This window comes from Anopheles merus, chromosome 2R (genome assembly GCF_017562075.2).
Source record: "Anopheles merus strain MAF chromosome 2R, AmerM5.1, whole genome shotgun sequence".
NCBI lineage: Eukaryota > Metazoa > Arthropoda > Insecta > Diptera > Culicidae > Anopheles > Anopheles merus.
Window position 1 is genome coordinate 37,877,161 of NC_054082.1, and position 14,998 is coordinate 37,892,158.

Here is a 14,998-nt window from a genome sequence, read left to right on the forward strand (position 1 = left end):
TGAGGCAATGCCAACGACGGACCCCGGACCGGTCGGATGCTAGGCAAAGGATAACGCAAGCACGGTTCGCACACTCATCCGAACGTGCGAAGCGCTCTCCGTCCTGCCGGTCCCATCCAGTGACCAAACCGACGCGCGGGTAAGTAACATTTTGACAGTATGTTTTTCCTTTCGTTCGGTTTTGTGCATCCTCTCGGTGCACACACCCCTGCTTCATCAGCTGACCCATCGCTTTGCCGACGGCTACTTCCGAATGGTGTTAAATGCGCCACGTGTTGACACGCTTGGTGTGATTCATTTTCGAACAACATCGCCCTGGCGGCGTTCCCCCGGCTGGGCTGGGCTGCACTGCTTGGTTGGTTGGAGCGGACTTTGGCCTGAGTTCACCCGTCCGAACGCTCAGCAGTGCAGGAGAGTGAACTGGGCCATATGTTTTCGTCCTCTGCAGCTGCACCTGCGCAATGGCAGTTCGTCGAGCGGTTCTTCCCCAACCAGTGGCAGTGAGTTCCACGCTGAGCGACGGTCGTTTGTGATCGTTGCTCGATTTGTGGCCAGTTTTCCCGCCGACGGAACCCTGGAACCCGTGCCATCGAGCTTCGGCACAGCTGCGGCAGTTTGTCGTGAGATTCGGTCGGTCGTGCACAAGAAATCTGGCGTTCTGTGGTTCTGTGGTTCGCTGCACGTTTCGAAAGTCGCTTCGTTCGCGCGCGCTCTCGCTTCGTTCTGCCAGCGTGGCACTAACAACGCACTTACGCGGTCGGATCGTGGAACAGTACGATCAAGGTTCGAATTTTAAAGTTTGCATTTTTTTTAAATATACGCACGCACGCACGCAGGCTTCCACCATCAGCAGGCTACAGGGCGTCAGCAAATGGACACCGTTTAATAATACAGTGTGGCAATATGCTCACCGGGCCGGTCAACATGTGGCAGCTGCTGCCGGAAACGTAATCGGAAAGTCAATGTTCAACGCCCATCCTCATGCCCACATGCACCCTGCGTTTGCAGGGACGCTACTGAAGCTGGAGGGATAGTGACTGCATCTTCGGTTCGTTTTGTTGTGATGCAGCTTTGCAGCATCAAGCGCTTTGCCAAGGATAACTCGCTCGAGTGCATCGAATGGTTTGTGGTTTAGTGTTGGCGTGAAGGAAAGTGAAAATTGAATGTGATTATGTGAAAGCAATTTTATGAATTTAGCCGAGTGTTGAAAGTTAGTTGAAACGGGCAAGGTTTGGCTATCATCCCGTGCAGTGCGTATGAGTGTGCGATATGATGCGCGAAGCGTTGGTATGGCGTGTTTTAAAGTAATTATTTTACCACTTTTTATACAGCTCCCGCGGGCATGTACAGCTTTCAAACATTTTAAATAAAAGCCAAATTAATAGCAGCTTTATCCAAGACAAGGGCGCAGTTTGTGCGGTGTTTTGTTGGTGTAAATAATGCCACAGTTGTTGCAGTGAAAATTGTACACCGTTGCGTCCACGTGTGCGTGTTGCGATTTCGAGTGTTTCGTTATTCGGTGTTCCGTTGCAAAGTGTCCCAAGTAAAACACAATATCCCGCGTGTCCGCGATGCGTGCGTGCAAATGTGCGTGAGTGGTGGAAAATTGCGACAAATCGTTTCGTAGTGTGCGGTGGGGCGCGATAGGCTTAGTTCGTTTTTCGGGTCGCGAAAGTTTCCGTTTATTTCCGGTACACTCGCGTCGGTATGTGAAGTTTTGGAGGATTTCGTAAAGCTATTATACCGCTCGCATTACTGTACGTCGGCAAAGGAAGTGACAAAACCAGTGTTACCGTGGGGTTTTTAAACGACTCTTGGCAGCAGCATCAGCTCCCCGGTGCTTCCTGTGCTCTCCCGTATCCGATGGGAATTAATTTAAAATTCATGCCACCAGCAACCGGAGCCTCAAAGGACGACCTCGTGCGCCCGGTGGTGTCGTGGTGTCGTCGAGGTGTTAATGAGCTGCGGCAGGGTGCGTTCCCTGCGCCACACCGGGAAACACACGCACAAACAGCAACCGTTTTAGGCACATCCGCGGAACTGGAATGTAGCATGTAGACGGCAGATCGCATCAATATAACCAAACCCCAACACAACACAAAAGTCTGAGCAAAAGCTAGTGACGTAACCGAAACATATCAATTGCTGTGAAGCAACGCATCTTGCATCAAATCATATCATTACGTAGCAACATATCGTGATCCGCGTGTCGGGAGTGTAAGGTTTAAGTGGTTCCGTGTAAAGGCTATTGCATCCGTGTGTTAGCATCGACGGAAACAAGTGAGTCGTCCCGATACCTTCCCCTACGCAGTCGAATACGACGGCACCATTGCCGGAAACAGTCAGCCAACGGAAGAGAGCCCCTTTTTGAGAGTGATGTTAAAACAAAGGTAAACTTCACGGTGCCCACCGACGCAAAGTGTATCCGCAAGGGGCACTGTGTCAGACCGAAGCAGCCCCTTCAAAGATCAATGCGCTGAGGGCGCTCGTGAATGACGGCTGAAGTGCGACGCACTTGTACGGCGGAGTGGTACAGGTTTTGAAGTCCACATTGTGATTGTTTTGTAGTGAGTGTTTCGAGTGTTTCATATGTGTGTATGTGTTTTTGTGTGTGTGAGGCCGGAAGCTTTTTGTAAAGCTGCAGCTATTTGAAGAGCGGTGCCAAGTGAGGATAGCCAACTTCAAGGTGAATGTAGCCCGTCGAGTGCGATACTTTTGATTTTGCTGCTCAATCGATCATCCTTTGCGGAAATTGGCTCTGTAACGCTGATCTGCTAGGTGGCGAAGCACTGCAAGCCCCGAGGAAGGCGACCGCGAACCTCAAATAAGAAAGGACGCAAAAAGGTGAGTTGCAAGGATATTTGTAGGGGAGGGAGATATTTAAAACATTTTCAATAACATGCTGGTTTCGAATTCAAAAAGCTTGTTTTCGGTGCGTGTTAATTATGGCAAGCAGTTGCGCAACAATACACCATCCTTGGGCAACATTTTCCCCAACTAAAGAGAACGCCTTAGCTTCACGGTAATATCCTTTTACATTCACTGTACAACATGAAAAGTGAAATGAAAAGTTTCTCTCTAAAGCTTTTAATCTTGTTGCATAACAATAGAAACTTTCTTAACGACAGGACTTTTCCTTCGAAAATCCTCAATGCTGCATGGTACCGAGAACGTCTTACATATAAAAAAACACTAAAGAACAACATTTACTCGTTGGGCCTGTGGGGCGGGTGGGTGGTTGGTGAGCTATTATATTTCTCTCTCTCTCGCTCGCTCGCTCCACCTTGCGTTGGCACAGCCGTACCGCAGACCGGCAGAATGGCTTCTTGAACAAATAAAGACTCATCACTGAAAGGAAGCAGCAGCAGCAACTGTGCCCACTTGGCCGAGTGAAACTACTTCCACCCGCCATGTGGTGCATGTCCGTTGTGTGTATGCTTTTACGGTGGATTAGATTATGCTGGATGTTGAGTAGCTAGAGCTCTATTTGCGTGAGGCTTACTTTCTTGCTATTTTCCCGTCGAATCGACGCATGACGGTAAACATCCTGAATGGGCCTTCCCGGTACGTGATATTGCATCGAAACGAGTGTCAATTTCGATTTCTTTTCCTGCTATGTCTCCTGCTCCTGTTTGGAGCATGTCAAACAAAGCCCCAATCTCAACCGATTCGAGATGGATGAGTGCGTAGCCGGTGCGTGTGTTTGTAGCTTGTCAGGATCAATTGAATTGTCACAGGTCCGGATGCTCTCATGTAGCAATGCTTCCTTCTCCTCACACACACACATACACACACACACCCTTAGGCAGGGAAATCGTGCGTACTTGTGATCGGTGTACTGTACAGCCTCGGGAGATTTGAGCAAAACCGCTGCAGATGAAGCTGTGGACGGGAAGCGGACGAGGAGAATACCGGCAAGAAATGTGTAAAAAAGTCAACCGAACGTCTGAAAGTGATTTTGATTCAATTTGAACGCAAATCAGGCCGTATTCTCGACGGCCTCTTGAGAGTCTTTTTCGCCCGTGCTCTGAGCACTTTCGAGCCCGGTGTTGAAGGAACGGCAACTCGTCATCGCTATCAGATGGGCGATACTTTATATTGAGAATTTTACAGATTTCCATTCAACCTTCACTTCAGCACGCACCATACACCCGCTGGTGGAGCGAACAGGGGAAAGAATTATTTATTGAAACGTCTGCTCAGCAGTAGGCGTTGCTTTCGCGTGATGACTGCGGCGTTGGACAGCTGGCAGGAGCTTTGCGTCGAGTTGTGGCAGCTCGCTGTGATGTTGTTCCTTGCAAAATGCTTACTTAAATAAGCGTTCCAGTGTGTGTGTGTGTGTGTGTGTAGCTGTGTGCGTTTGTCAGTTTGTTTTTGTGCAGAACCTATGCAGGTAAAAATATTCCTTTCCAGCGACCGAGTGCCGAGATTGGAGCGTGCGTAAAGGCAAACTTTTCTCACCCGGGGACGGATGGGTGGTGGTTATCATGCCCGATCTGCACCGTCGAGTTTCGAGCCCGGAGAATGGGCTGTAAACTTTAAAAAAGTTCGCTAACATTTCCGGGCATCCGGGCAAGCAACGACAAGCTCAAGGGCAGGCGGACGCGTGTTTAGAAGACGAACGAATCTGCTCAAAAAGACACACATACACACACACATACACACTGAGCAACAGCGGCACTTTTCGCGCTCTGTGCAGAAAGTTGAAGGCGTTTTCGCTCGCTTGGTGTTGATGGTGTTGTTTGCTTTGTGATTTAAGTTTTTTTTCCTTCTCTTGGTGTTGTGCGGTTATTTTTTGCTTGTTTCCTAGCGGGGGCAGGAACGATGTTATATAAAGACATCGCTCAAAAAAGCTTAAAGCTTAAAGTGCTTTACTGTCTACTGCTCGGGAGTACGCAGTTTAATGCGTGTGATTTAAATTTTGAACATGATGGTGTTTGTTTTTACACGAAATATTGTGTTTTCTTGTAAAAAATTTGTTACAAAAAAACTATTCTAAACCTGGTTGAACTTGTAGAATGTTTATCAAATAAACACTTATTAATTCTATCCGGTAATACGTTTTCGGATTGCTAAACATATTTTACAAGGAATGGTTTACATGGAAGAAAAACCAAACTAAATTAATTTGATATTCAATGTGTTCAATGAAATAAACATGTTGAAAGGTTTAAATCTGTGGTGTGATTTTCATTATTTTTACAGAATGTTGTTGTTGTTTGATCTGTTTAGAGAGGCTTTGGCTCCAACGGAGTTCTTTCGCCTCTTATTATTTTTTACTGAAAGAAGCTTAACTAAACTAAAGGAAACTAAACTTACCGCAAACAGGCGTAATAATGAAACAATGCCAACAATTTGCCAGACTTAATAATGAAACAATGCTTTGTTACGTTATTCAACTGTCGATTGGGCTATCCTCGTGGTACATTCGTCAATTCGAACGACTTAACAGCATGTCCGTCATATGTTTGTAATGTGATAGTGGCCTGTACGGTACATACTGTACATCGAACAGCGTCGCGGTAGGTCAGTTTTTACTGACATGAGCCGAGGTGGAATAATACATCGATCGAACGGACTTTTCAGCACTTGATCGTCCAGGCGATCATAGAAACCTTTAGGAGGTTTCCCTTACTGGAAACGTTGGAGTTTAGAAGCCTTACCTTGGGTAGGGGGACATAACTAAACTCTTGAAATAAGTTGGAAGGCGAAGTATTAGGAAGTGTAACGTCCTATCTTGGCAGTCCGAACGAATCTGCCTTGCCACGGTCGGAATTGGTTTTATTTATACTCAATAAGTTTCGTACATTTGGTTTTGGAATGTGTTTTTGTCCTAATTAAAGGTTATTGATATGAGGTGCAATTTATACATTGTATCGGAAGTGAGGTGTCTATCAATTTGTGCCTATGCTGCACTTTTAGTGTTTTTACAAAGGTTCTGGAAAGTTTCAACTGTTCTAGCCAAAGAACGAGTGCGTTCGTTGCTCTTTGCCTACACTGCGCTTTTAGCAATAAGTTGCTATGCGTCTGCTTTGCTGCAGTAACGCTTGAATTGCTTATGCTGCGCGATTCGGTTGTTTTCGATAAAATGTGTCTCAATGGTTTTTTCTATGAACGGTATGGTCTAGGTATGTTGCTATGGAGTGGATTGATTTGCTGATGCAATATAATGACTGTGTTGCAATAATGTGATTTGACTTTACGGAGTGTGTTACAATGTGTCTATAGCTGATAGTGTGTATTATAATAAGTTCTGTATAGCAGATATGCTACACCTCCTCCCTTTAGGAGAATAACGAAAATAATGAAATTGTTTGAAGTTATTCTTTTTCATTTAATTAAACTGAGTTGTTGCTATATATTTTTTTTTTGATTTACTTATAAAATAATTTCTTATTTCTTAAGGTGGGTAATATTTTATGTAAATAGATCTAATATCTAGAGGTAATGGATTGAGAATATTTAATTTTCTTATGAAATATTTTGATTTTTCTATAAATAGTTTTTTTAGCTCGTTTATAGAGTTTTCTGCTTTTATAGATGTTATTACTTTTAGCCTGTAGATAACATTATGAAATTTTACCAGGAGCTCTTTTAGATATTTTTGGTAAGCAATAGTTCTTCTTGGTTCTTTCACATTTACATCACATAATGTGGAATAATTCATTTTTCTAGCCGTTTTATCCTGGCAATATAATTCATTGTTTAGTTCTTTTATATACTTCTTCTTTGATTTGATGCTACGTTTTCTTCTCATAATATGTTTTAGCTCGGTTGCATGATTTTCGTTACAAGGAATCTCATTATTTATTTCCGTTTTATCTAGCAGTGATAAACTATCTGTTACTTGTTCTTGAACAATATTTTTCTCGTTGTCATTACTTGTTGTAATCATTTGCATATGTTGTTTGTTTTCATGTTTATAATCATGGTTAGTATCATTTTCACATTCTTTTGTTAAGTAATTATTCTCCTTAAATATTCTTTCAGAGTCTCTTGACCCTATCATACCATTAATTGTTTCATTATTTAATGCATTTCTTCTTTTTAATTTATCTTCAAATTTTCTGTTACTATAATTCGTTTTGCTTTTAATATTTTTATAATCTTTATGAGTTTGATCGTTCATTTGATTCGTATTTATATAGTTTTCGTATTTTAGATTGTAAGTACGACTTTTATGTTGTTTAATATTATTATTCAACTGTGTATGATTGGTTTGTTCTGTTTTTATATAAAAGCATTTGATTTTTTTGGAATTGTTTTGACTACTGTTGTTATAGTTGTATTCGCGATTATTATATCCTTGGTTAACTTGATTGTTACTGCTACAATTGTTTAACTGAGAGTGGCGTTTATAGAAACTGTAATTGTTATTATTTCTATAACTGTAGTTGTCGGATGGCGTTTGAGTTGTTATTGATTGATTAAAATTTGGGTAAATTTGATAATTAATTAGGGTATCTTTATGTTGAAAATGCCTATTGTTGCTTCTATTGTTGTTCTGTCCATATTTAACGGGTGGGAACCTGGGTGGGTTTTGTGTATGAAATCTGTTATTATTTGGGAATTCGTTGAAATTGTTACTTCCCTGGTAGTTGTTTCCATACCCTCTATTGTTCCTGGTAGCGTTTGAATATAGGATCTTTATATGATCATTCTTTCCCTTTTTCATTCTGTCTTCTAGCTCCAACTCTACTGCTCGCTCTATTGCTTCATGCAAGGTTTCGAATTTACTCGATCTCATTATAATTTTGGTCTCAAAATCTTTGAGTCCATAACTCAATGCACTGATTCCTGATTTAGTTGCTTTTTTTCTGGCTACTTCTGGTGCTATCTCTTCTGCAATGTATGCTTCTTCTAGTTGTTGGGTTAGTTTTTCAATAACGCTTCCAAAATCTTCTATGGTTCCCGTCTGTTTAGTACTATCCATTTTCAATACTATGATCTCTGGTGTTACCTTTATGCTGCACCTGTTTTGTAATTTGCTAACTATTTCTTCAATTGAGGTTGGGGTTTTCCCTACGACACTTCGCGCTTTTCCTGTAAGACGTCCTAATACCAGTTCTATTATTGTTTCTTTATTTTCTGGATTTACTATTTTCTTTAGTACGTTTAAATTTGACACCACCTCTTTCAAATCTTTCTCATTACCGTCATATTTTGATATGAGAGAAGTGGTGATTTTAATCAATTCCATAATTTGAGCCATTTCAAATTGGTTCTCTGATAATGTCGTAAATTTCCTAAGTATTTGCCCTTAATGTTGTTAATGCACAGAGCCTGTAGTTGTTCAGCTGTTTCGCCTGATCATAAATTATATCTGATTTTTTAAATATATTTTCTAATAGTTTTTGCATCATTCAGTTTCGTTATTGTTAGTATTGTTATAGTCTATAGATAATTAAAGTAAATTCGTGACCTGTTGTTTTTGTTGCTATTTTTGCACGTTTATGCAGTCTCATCAGTAAAATTTTAAATTTACGGTACCTTTTTTTTAAATACATAGCATGTATTTTTGTTGTTGCTGCTCATGATGATGCTACGCTCGTTACCGGTGCTTGGTGTTTTAATCCGTGCTTGGTGTTTGATATGAATTTCTATGATGTCATCAGTCGTCGTTCGATGTCTTGTCGGGATTGGGACCCTTTGTCCATTCGTGTCTGCCAATCCATATTGGGCAGTGAGCTCGTCTCGTCTTTTCGTCTTCCACGTTGGGAACGGCTGTTCCTTTCAATCTCGCTGGCCAAAACTTGTTTTGCACTGCTTTTTATTATTCCATATCACTTGCTCCACGAATCGTATAGATTACCAAAATGAGTTATATTATATAGGAAGTTGCATGTTATTGATTGCATCACGTTTTGCTAGAGTTTTCAATATTTTGAAAACGGTTTTAATTACTTTTTGCATGAGTATGATAGCAAGAAGTATCAGCACGATGTTCAGTTTTAACTCATGGGTTTCATGTTGCTCTGAGTGAACATTTTGTGTTTGAATAATGGCAAGATCATTATCACCATTAACATTAGCTTTGGGGTTTGATGCGTCGTTACCCATTTTATAAATATGTGCTTTATTGGTAAATCTATCGCATGGCAGTTCATATGTTTTTACACATTGGGATAGGTTCTCACAACAGTGTGTACGGGGAATGTTTGTACATCAATTCATTTTGCACTACACTGCACTAAATGTTTTTATTTTTCTTTCTGTACTGCACTTGTTTCTGGCAGTTCATACACCGTTATTGTTTACATGTAGGTCACTTGTGCTATCTTCACTGATTAAATTTCCGTAAAAAAAAAAAAATGCACATTTCACACTTTTGTTCATGCGTATACGCGACACTGCTCATATGACTTTCGGCGAGTTAACTTGCGCTTTACGTTACCGTTATACGTATCACATTTTTCTTGTTTTTACTTTAACTTCTGCCCGTCGATTGCAGATTATGGTCACGGTCGCCATGTAATGTGATAGTGGCCTGTACGGTACATACTGTACATCGAACAGCGTCGCGGTAGGTCAGTTTTTACTGACATGAGCCGAGGTGGAATAATACATCGATCGAACGGACTTTTCAGCACTTGATCGTCCAGGCGATCATAGAAACCTTTAGGAGGTTTCCCTTACTGGAAACGTTGGAGTTTAGAAGCCTTACCTTGGGTAGGGGGACATAACTAAACTCTTGAAATAAGTTGGAAGGCGAAGTATTAGGAAGTGTAACGTCCTATCTTGGCAGTCCGAACGAATCTGCCTTGCCACGGTCGGAATTGGTTTTATTTATACTCAATAAGTTTCGTACATTTGGTTTTGGAATGTGTTTTTGTCCTAATAGAAGGTTATTGATATGAGGTGCAATTTATACATTGTATCGGAAGTGAGGTGTCTATCAATTTGTGCCTATGCTGCACTTTTAGTGTTTTTACAAAGGTTCTGGAAAGTTTCAACTGTTCTAGCCAAAGAACGAGTGCGTTCGTTGCTCTTTGCCTACACTGCGCTTTTAGCAATAAGTTGCTATGCGTCTGCTTTGCTGCAGTAACGCTTGAATTGCTTATGCTGCGCGATTCGGTTGTTTTCGATAAAATGTGTCTCAATGGTTTTTTCTATGAACGGTATGGTCTAGGTATGTTGCTATGGAGTGGATTGATTTGCTGATGCAATATAATGACTGTGTTGCAATAATGTGATTTGACTTTACGGAGTGTGTTACAATGTGTCTATAGCTGATAGTGTGTATTATAATAAGTTCTGTATAGCAGATATGCTACATGTTCAAGCGCCATGAATGGATCGTGTCCCATTACGTTGGACTGACTTTGCTACTCAAGATAATCAATAAGTCACTGATATTCATTACCATTATATTGTCATATTTCATATTTCAATATTTTTTAAAATTTGCCATGAGGCTGGAGAATAGTCTTATGTACTAACCCGAACTAATATACTTCATCTAATGTAACCCAAATTGTAAGTAGCACGATATGGGGAAAGGAGTTTAGGGAGTGGATAGTAGACGGGAACGAAAGGAAGGTAAGAAGAAATCAAACAAGGTGGATGTGGAGTTGAACATATGCATAGCGCGTAACAGAGCTGCGTCCTATTGCTGTGCGACGAGAAGGAACAAGTAGTTGAGGATGAGTAACTAGGATACGGGATGGTACATATAAGGGGATGGACGGTAACGATGGTGCATCAACACAATGGGGAATTGTGAGGTTATGAACACAAAGGGGAAGAAATGAGGCTATGAAACAAGATTGGACAGTGGATAGGCGGGATTCTAGGGATAAACGACCGAACAGACGAAACAAGGAAGATCATAGGATCTAACCTGATGGACTTTGCGAACCTTGTATAGGACCTGTGCACTCTCTCAATACGGTCGATATGGACCCTAGTGGACGGCGGTCAGATCACCGAATAGTATTGAAGTAAGGAGCGGACCAGATAACAGAATAGTGTATTAAGGCATAGAAGATCAGTTAAATTAGTGGTAAAGGCAAGCCTAAACCGATAACGGTTGTTGCACTAAAATGAATAAACTGTTGATTAGATTAGATGGACCATAGAATTAGAATTAGATGGACCATATAGAAAAAAGTGTTTTATGGTTTGGCATGCTAAACTGATTCAATAACTGAAATATTCAAATTTCAATTGAATGTATTTTGTAATGTTAGTGTAGTTGTGTAAAAAGAGTTATTTCATGTTTTTTTCTGTAATTTAACAATAGCTAAAACTGAAAAGACACACGAGACAGTCCAGTGGTATACGAACAACATTGCTAGCCTGCCGCAGCATGAAAAGCTTGATTCTTGATGCAGGAATGAAGGCCGTACATCTCGTGATTGAAACTATCCCTCCATTGTCTTTTCAATCATTCAAAACTAAAGACCACCGAAGGATTCCACTCGGGTCATAGCGCCCTTCTCAATCATTAAGGTGGAGGGTTTGCTTGCTTCACACCAATTCCATGCTATTAGCACTGCTGATTTTTGAATCTTAGCTCTGATTTGCTAATTATAATACAAGGAATGGTTTATACAAGTTTAATAAGAAGGCCCAATTCCTTGGCTTGGTATTGTAGTTTTGTTTACTATAAAAAATTTAACCTAACGTTGTATCAATCTAATTTAATTGCCCAGGTCGGTTGAACAGAGATGTCAAAAAAGGGCAGAGCGTCATAAATTGTTTGCATGTAAGTCAGTGAAATATGTTTTCAAATATTCAGTCAATATTAAACAAACACTAATAAAAACCAAAATAAATAACTAAAAAGAGAATGCTAGAAGTATATAATTAAGTAGAGCTATTTTCTGCGGATCACTTTGTATGCTATTTTGAAATATTCAGTATGATTGGCGGTTATACATGGTATCCGGTTTATTTGTAGACTAACTCGTTACAGCTTTCTCGTACACAATGGCACTACACAACTTCCCTGTCCCTTTTCACTGCATCCTTCACTGCCTGCGAGCAAAGACATTTTATCGAGAAGATGTTACCCTTACCACGCGCTAGCTTTATCATGGTGCTGTAATTTAAGCAGACCGAGATCAATCACGGTCAGACGATAACGCGAATCCAGCAAATGCGTATTTGGTTGAACATAAAAATTTGCTATATTCTGCGAACACCGTCCGCGCTTCTCTCGCACCTTGCCATGGTCACCCTGCAAAAGACAATCCATGTTTGCCGCCGCGGGCACCACCGAGAAAATGATCCGTCGGTGCTCGGAGAATTTGGTTCCCACCTTTGCCCAACGGTAAATAAATTTGGCCCTATCCAAAAAAAATATCAAAAGCAACGGCCAAACGGGAGGCAAGCTCGGCCAAAAATGGATGTACCGTCCACGTGGCCCAGCACCGGTTTGTTAAAACAATTTATGGCCCTTTACCGCCGTTTCGGGAAGCAAAAACACACACAAAAAAGAAACCAAAAACGCGCGGAAATGAATGGTGTTCCTTTGCGTTGCTTCCCTGAGGGAGCGAGTTGAATCCATCGCGATCACCTTCGCGCGGTTTCTGTTCGTTAGTTTGCTCAAGCCAAGCGAATCTTGGACGCAAAGTAGGCGCTGCCCGGGGGAGGCGGTTCGCTCCGCCGAAGCTCGTAATAATCTTTTTATTAAGATAGATGTCGAATTTCAGATTCTTGGCCATTTGGTGCTTCTTATTTTCATCTCTCTCGCGTTGGTTTCTTACGCTGCTTCTGCAAGTTGTACGATTTGTACTTTGCGAGACATTGCTTTCCATGGTTTGGCCGAACTCCCGGAATGGGAGGAAAAGAGCGAAGCGTGGAAATGGTTTGCCGATTTATGGGTGCAACTATGACTCCTAGCTCCGTGGCCGTTTGGAGTGCCTAGTGCCGGGCACAGGACCGTTTCGTTGTGGACCGTGATTTTACGTCGTTCGCAGCTACCGGTAGTGCCACATTCGCATAGCATAATATTCAATATTCCGGCCCACGGGGGAGGGTTGGAGAATCTCTTAATTAAAGCATAACGACCTCTCTCTCACCGCGTACCTTTCACCCTGTCTAGCAGTGAAAGGAGAGCAAGAGCGGAACACGCTCGTTCTGATGCGTCCGGAATTGGAACGTTTTTCCAGCCTATTCAATCCGTGGTTCGATGGCATCGTCCACGGAATGGCCACGCTCCGCTCCATCGTGGTGGCGCGGCAGGTGGGTGCTAAATGTGGGCTATTATCGAATAATTATAGGTTTATATATCAATCGAGAAGCGTGCTTATTGCCGCATGCTTTGACAATGGCCGTCTAGATGTGCGCCAAATCTGCCCGCGTGGCCCGGTGCCATCTGATGTGAGCCCTCGGTCGTACATTATCCTCATTCACTGCCGATTACCGCACACCGGCTGGCCACGCAAACAGCACACAGTGCACGGCCGGGAGGGTCTATGAAATATGAGCTTCGAAGGTGCGGAGGATCGGTAGGGTGTGGGGTCAGGTGACGGTGTTTTGTGGTCGATTTGCTATTGTTTATTAACTACGGCCAACGCAATAGTGTCAGGGGGTGTGCGGTTTAGTTGCGAGGGATTTGGAGCGCCGGTGTGTTTAATGCCACCCTGTTTTCCGTCGTTTTGATTGCATCCGGTACATGGAGAAGCGTGTATCGGTTGAGGTTGGGGTTGTCAGGGTTGCCCAATGGTAAATGCTATTGTATCGGCAAACACAAAGCCCTCTGCCCCCACCCCCCTCGAACAAGTGTGGCCAGGGAAACGATTCATGTGTTAAGTGGTTCGGGTTTATCTGTCCAAAGGGTGCTTTGCATCGAATTCATTGCTTTGTCATTAGCTGTTAATAAAAATCGGTACCATAAAAAAGATAACGCTTAACTCACGATAACCCAACGGCAATAAACAGTTCAATAGGATGAAACGCAGTGCGTTTTTTTTTTCGAGGTACGTTTATAAAGTGAATGATGCTAAAAAAGGCTGGAACGATGTTTAGAAAAAGCTAAATACTGGGGAAACATTAGAATGTTTTGGTTTGTGTAACAAAAACAAAGGTACAGCATGGTATCCAGGAATTAGTAAAGTATTCAGGAAGCTCAAATAGCTTTAGATTAATTGAAGGCAAACATTTGTCTAGAAATATGATACTATATTTTTCTATCCTTAGTTTTGTTTTCTGATAACATTTTCCCGCGATGTATAAAACTCCATACATTCACAACTTTATGACAAACGTATGACGATTTAAGGACTTATTTTATTCCTGAAAACAGATTTTGAAAGAATTGCGATGCATGTACTCCTTATATTTCTGTACATTGCATTCTCTTACTAGCTTTACGCTTACCAGCAATCATTTGTTTTTCTCTGCGTACCAAAAATCAATTCACTGCATGAACCATTGCCACTTTATTCCATGTAAGCACTAATACCACATGCTCTTCCGAGCTGTACAACTGAAGCATTACAAATTTTTCGCCTCACGACTGGCTCGTACAGTCGCTCACTAATTCATTCTCATTTGGGCCCATCTTTTTCAACTTTACTTACCGTTTCCTCGCAATGTCCTGCTTATTGTTAGCTAGACGATCGTATCTCAACTGTCCCAGAGCCCAAGTGTGGGACTATAGTGGTGGTAGTAGTAGAAGGTTGAAACGTAAAGCTTTCACTGCCAGCGGAGAGGAGGGGACCGCAAAGGGCTACACTTCCGGTTGAACGTTTGTGCGTTGCCGATTCACTTTCGTGCGATTCGATTCCGGGCGGGAGCTAAATTTAGCTTCTTGTGAAGGTTTCGCCGTGGGGAGGGAAGGGTGCTAAGCAGCCGCACAGCAAAGGTCGCTGCCTTTCCGGCCGACAAATCGGCCAAATGGTGAGAAGCACACGAGCTCCGCTAATGATGAAGTATGATCTGAGGGAACTGGAAACTTCCGGTACGACGGAGTGCCGACCACTGCTACAAATAGAAAGCAGAAGACACAACCTCACACACGTCATCTATGCTCAGTTGTACCAGCAAACAC

The 14,998-nt window shown here is 42.2% G+C and overlaps 1 protein-coding gene across 2 annotated transcripts in view; it reads left to right on the forward strand.

Moving 5' to 3' along the window:
• Positions 1–626: 626 nt before the first annotated feature.
• Positions 627–14,998, forward strand: part of LOC121603419 — a 146,284-nt gene continuing 131,912 nt past the window's right edge. The window contains exons 1-2 of one of the 2 annotated variants that reach the window (XM_041932083.1): positions 627–783; positions 1,332–2,844. The gene's annotated coding sequence lies outside the window, so the exon portion shown is untranslated. Of the gene's footprint in view, positions 2,845–14,998 lie in introns of both variants that reach the window. The other variant, XM_041932082.1, reaches the window with a different exon arrangement.